The sequence below is a fragment of the Rhagoletis pomonella genome, unplaced genomic scaffold (genome assembly GCF_013731165.1).
Source record: "Rhagoletis pomonella isolate Grant_MI unplaced genomic scaffold, Rhpom_1.0 Rhpom_scaffold_00001, whole genome shotgun sequence".
Taxonomy (NCBI): domain Eukaryota; kingdom Metazoa; phylum Arthropoda; class Insecta; order Diptera; family Tephritidae; genus Rhagoletis; species Rhagoletis pomonella.
Window position 1 is genome coordinate 85,472,485 of NW_023458555.1, and position 6,087 is coordinate 85,478,571.

The following is a 6,087-nucleotide window of genomic DNA, read 5'->3' on the forward strand; positions in this document are numbered from 1 at the left end:
AAACCCAACATTACGATATGTGCGGTGTATTTCCCACCTAGTATTCCCGAAAATAGTTCCGAGCATCCCGAAATAGTCCCGAAAGTCCCAAAAATCCGAAGTAAGTCCCAAAAATTCCGAATTAGTTCCCAAAGTCCCAAAATTCCTAAATAAGTCCCAAAAATCTCGCAATGTTCCAGAAAGTCCCACAAATGGAGAAATGGTCCCAAAAATCCGAAATTATTTCAAAAAATCCCGAAATATTCCTGAAAATCCCGAAATGATCCCGAAAGTTCCAAAAATCCAAAATTAGTCCCAAAAAAATCGATATACTCCCGAAAGCCCCAAAAAAATCAGATGTAAGTCCCAAAAATCCCGAATTAGTTCCCAAAGTCCCAAAATTCCTAAATAAGTCCCAAAAATCTCGCAATGATTCCGAAAGTTCCACAAATGGAGAAATGGTCCCGAAAGTTCCAAAAATCCGGAAATAGATCCCAAAAATCTCGAAATACTCCTGAAAATCCCGAAAAGGTCGCGAAAGTTCCAAAAATCCAAAATTAGTCCCAAAAAAATCGAAATACTCCCGAAAGACCCAAAATCCCGAAAATAGATCCAGGAACCCCGAAATAGTCCCGAAAGTCCCAAAAATCCGAAAAAAGTCCCAAAATTCCTAAATAATTCCCAAAAATCTCGCAACGGTCCCGAAAGGCCCACAAATGGAGAAATAGTCCCAAAAGTCCCAAAAATCCGAAATTATTTCCAAAAATCTCGAAATACTCCTGAAAACCCGAAATGATCCCGTAAGTTCCAAAAATCCAAAATTAGTCCAAAAAAAATCGATATACTCCCGAAAGCCCCAAAAATCCCGAAAATAGTTCCGAGCATCCCGAAATAGTCCCAAATATCCGAAATACGTCTCAAAAATCCTGAATTAGTTCTTAAAGTACCAAATAAGTAAATAAGTCCCAAAAATCTCGAAATGGTCCCGAAAGTCCACAAATGGAGAAATAGTCCCGAAAGTCCCAAAAATCCGGAAATAGGTCCCAAAAGTCGCGAAGTAGTTCTCAAAATCCCAAAAGTCCTAAATTAATCCCAAGAATGAAGAAAGTCCCAAAAATCCGAAATTAGTTCAAAAAGTCCCGAAATACTCCTGAAAACCCTGAAATGGTCTTGAAAGTCTCAAAAATCCAAAAAAGACCCAAAAAATCGATATGCTCCCGAAAGCCCCAAAAATTCCAAAATGAGTCCCAAAAATACCGAAATCTGTTCCGACAATTACGAAATAGTCCCGATAGTCCCAAAAATCCCTAAATAGTTTGGAAAGTCCCATAGTTCTTAAATGAATCCCAAAAATCCCAAAAGTCCCAAAAATCCAAAACAAAGTCACAATAGTCCCATAATCTGGAAATACACTCGAAAATCTGAAATTATTCCCGAGAAACCCGAAATAGTCCCGAAAGTCCCAAAAATCTGGAAATAGACCCGGAAGTCCAAAAAATACCGAAATTACTCCCGACAATCCCTAAATAGTATCGAAAGTCCCAAAAATTCAAAATGAGTTCCAAAAATCCAAAAACAGTCCCGGAGTCCCAAAAATCCCGAAAGTCACAAAAATCCCGAAATTAGTCCCCAAAATACGGATTTTAGTTCAGAGAATCTCGAAAGTCCCAAAAAACTCGAGGCAGACCCGAAAGTCCGAAATAAGTCCCAAAAATCCGTAAATAGTCCCGACGTAGTCTAGAAAATCCCGATATTAGTTCCGAGAATCCCAAAATCTCAAACAAAGTTTCCGGGAATCCCTAAAGAATTACGAAATAGCTTCGAAAATCCCGAAAACCTCGAAATAGTCTCGAAAATTCTGATTTAGTCTGAAGAATCTCTAAAATCCCGAAATAGATCCCAAATTAAGGTGTGGTGAGTTGATTTGAGGAGAGGTGAAGTGAGTTGTGGTAAAGTAAGTTGAGGTGAGTGTAAGGTGAGGTGTCAATTCTCTAAATTTCTCCTAAACTATACAGTACTTAGTTTGAAAGTATTTAGCCATCGACTAAATACCTTGGTACTTTAGTGAAAGTATTTTGCATCTCCAAGGTACCTGAGTACTTTAGACCAGAGTATTTAGCGCCTGCAAAATACTTTCGTTTTTTGTACTTTGGTATCTAGCAGCTCCTAAATACTCAAGTTTTTCTTACTTTAATATCTAATAGCTCCTAAGTACCTAAATACTTTTTACTTGAGTATTTAGCACAACCTAAATACCTAAGTAAATAGTACTTGGGTATTTAGCAGCTCCTAAATACCTAAGTAAATAGTACTTGGGTATTTCGCAGCTCCTAAATACCTAATTAAATAATACTTTGGTATTTACAACAACACAAAATACCTAAATACTTTTGTACTTAGTACTTAATACTTAGTAAATACAATTTTGCCCATCACTGATTTGAATATACTAAGTTAGAAGTCTCGTATTATATTCCTCCCCTGAGACTGTTTAGAAAATGTGGTCGATTAGGACATACGCAAATGTCTTGTAAATCAAGAAGCAGATGTCTTAAATGTAGAATTCAGGAATGTGATAGCAACTGTGACAAATTAGTATGTATTTTATGTGGTAAGGTGGACCATACTGCAACGGACAAAAACAAGTGTGATATGTGTGAGAAGGAGCGCGAGATCGGTCGCAACAGGACGATCAAGAAGCTTTCTAGAAAAGAGGTGCTAGAGACGTACTACCCAGATAGGCAAAATAGATTTGACATGTTATATGAAGATACAGGTTTTCCACAGCTAGGCGCTGGAGAGGACTTAATAGATAAGAACCAGGAAATTAATAGGAGAATGACGAAAATAAAGTACAGCAAAGCAGCAAAGAGAGCTATTATGGCAGAACCAAGCAATAATAGCAGACGTACAGTGAGCCCAAAAATAGCCCAAAAAGCACGTGGTGAAAGAGTATAACAAAAACAGGGTGACGGAGGTTGAAAAACTTTTAACAGAAAAGTTCAAAATAATACAAAAATTATGCATCGAGCATCAGCTCACGTCTGAATTAGAAGCAATTCAAAACCTAAAACTAAAATTTGACGGTGTAACAATGGACGATGAAGTTCAGCTAGTTAGGAGTGGTCAAATATTGCAACATGAAGATGTTACAATATAACATACAATCGTTAAAGTCAAATGCAAACTATATAGAATTTTACCTAAACAAATACCAATTTGACATAGGAGTACTTTGTGAAACTTTTTCACATCAAGGCTCCAAAAAAATTTTAAATTATAATACTATGGGAAAATTTAGGCAGGATGGATATGGAGGAGTAGCGATATTGTTTAAAAAAAGTATTAAATTCACCAAAATCAGATATAATACAAATTTTGTTGTTCTTATTGCGGTAACCAAAAATCTAAAACCCAACATTACGATATGTGCGGTGTATTTCCCACCTAGTATTCCTAATGGTATATTCAAGGAAGAAATACAAAGAGTGCTTAATTTCCTGGAAGGCCACCACAACGTTTTATTACTTGGAGATTTCAATGCGAGGGCTGTGAAATGGGGAGATACGATCAGCTCATGTAGAGGCAAAAATTTCTATAGCACTATACAAGAGTACAGCTTTATAAATCTTGATGACGTCTCCAACGTACAAAAGAGATCTCAGTCAAACAAATGGCTCGGTACTAGACCTAGCCTTTACAAACTCCAACATCAGGTTTCAATGGTCGGTAGATCCGGAAAGGATTGGAGGTGGTCACCACTTCCCAATTACAATTGAAAGTCCCACAATAGTCACTTCTGAGATGCAATTTCTAGCGAAGAACAAATTAATCAAAGCCCTAAAAGAAGCACACATGGAACCTGATATTGGATTCATTGAGAAGAAAGAAGAAATCAAAAATGCAACCTTTAGATTAAATAGGGAAAGAAGACCAAAAACTTGGTGGAATGATGAGCAAAGGCATTTAGATTGTTTAAGGTCGCTCAATACAAATGTAACAAACTGTCCTCTGTAGAAAATTTGGAAAATTTAGAGAGCATGAAAGATGGTAAGGGCAGCCAAGAGTAACAGTTTTGAAAATAAAATAAATGAAAACAATGAGAATCCTACAACAAAAGATGCATGGAGGTTTGTTAAAGCTGTAAGGGGGGATTATCAGAGAACTAGTCAGGTTCAGTGGCCACAAGAAGAAGTTAAAGAATACCTAAAAATGTTAAAACAACAAGTTGCCCCTAACGAAGAGTTTCAGGAAATTAATAGGGAAATCATTCCTGATTGCAGTCTTGCCATTACATATGAGGAGCTAGTTGAACTACTAAGTAAGAAAAATAAAAACTCAGCAGGTGGAAAAGATAGGATAGCATACAGAACATACCCTCGCTAGGGCAGGCACCTTGCCGTTGGTGCGGGGGCTTAGCTGAATCGCCGAAAAGTCCCTTTCTGGTCTGGGGCATCGTTGACGCGCTCGTCGCTTCTGCGCTTCCTTTTCTCCAGACTTGGGCTGCCGGCGAACGGTGACCAAGAACTGCCAGGGCGTGACGTGTCACCGTGCCTATTGGACGGTTTGCAGCCAGGAGGGTATAGACCGGCTGTAGTATAACGGCGCCTCTTCGACACCGGGCCGCATCGAGGAGTAACGGTGGCCTTACCGCGACATGGGGCGCTGGCGCGGCGGACCAGATAAGATCCCCTTCAACAAAATTGACTGCTGAGCTCGCCTCGTCGAGCAGGCAGTCGTACGAACAAGATGATTACAACTAAACAAATAAAAGCAACAAAAACAACCAAAACAACAAAAACAACAACAGCAAAAAACGGCAAAGCAAGCGCAAAAACAGCGACAGCGACAGCTGCAACTAGTGCTGCAACAGCAGCAACAGCGTTAACAGCAACTGCTGCGGACACAGCAGCAACAGCGCAAAGAACATCAACGGCCACGCACGGCAGTAACATGCTGGGCGGGGGTAAAGGCAACAGGCGCAGGGGTAGCTTCCTTGAGAGCCTGACCGAAGAGGCTGCCATCTTCATTGAACACGCCAGGGATGAAGAGAAGCCAAGCACCAACAGGGGCGGCGTGGATCAGGCGCAGCGCCTTTCGGAAGGCCTCAAGGGAGCAGATGCATCACTCCCGAAAATCAGAGCTGTGGCAAATTTGCAAGCAATCAGCGACTCAGCACCTGGATTCAGTTATTAAAAAAATCAATCTATACCAAGAAGGATGAATTAAACGTTCTGTCAAGGAGGAAGTACATTCGTTGCAGTGGCAGCAAAACACGGTTTTTGCAAAGGAGAGGAATAACCTGGCTTTTGTGAGCGTTCGGCTCCCCCAAATATATGGCAAAACCCAAAAAAAAAAGAATGAGAGTAGAATTATTATTGGAATTCGGGACTGAAGATTTGTCGATTTTTGGAGGCACTTCGGTAGAGTGCGGATTGTTAGAGACCGTGGATTTAGATAAAGTTGTGGATTCTGGGTACGATGGACCAATATTCCCAATCGACTCCATTACGCGTTTTTTGAACACGAGCATTGATCAGACGTAACCCCTGGTCGTGTACATTTGTAGCAGATCACCCTATTCGGTTGGGCCCGACACTTTTTGAAATGATGGCCCCACACGAGACATTTTGTGTCGGTGTATCCGGACGGGGTGTGGCAACAATGAACGAATGTGGTGCAATTCGCTGAGCGAACTCCCGCAATTGCTCCAACGTGTGGACTTGTCGAGTGCGGACGAGTTCACGCAGATGATCGTACAAGGTACCAATGATGATATCGAGGTGGTACCGTTCATCCAGACCACAGGAATTACCCTGCAATTGAAATGTCAAGTCATCGATATGTTTCAGCAGTGTTTGCGAGCGTGGATCGAATTTAATCTGTGCATATGACATTATTACTTGGGCCCTAGTATGTTTATTGAGGAAACGAGCTCGAAGTTTTGTACAAAAATCTTGATGATCTCCGAAGTTCCTCAGTTCGGCGAAGAACCATTGTTGAGCGGCCCCCTTGAGTGTGGGCACCAAACGCGTAACCAATTCATGGTCGGGTACTCCAATCTTATATCGAAATGAGCCAATAATAGCCAAATAATCTCCAACCGAT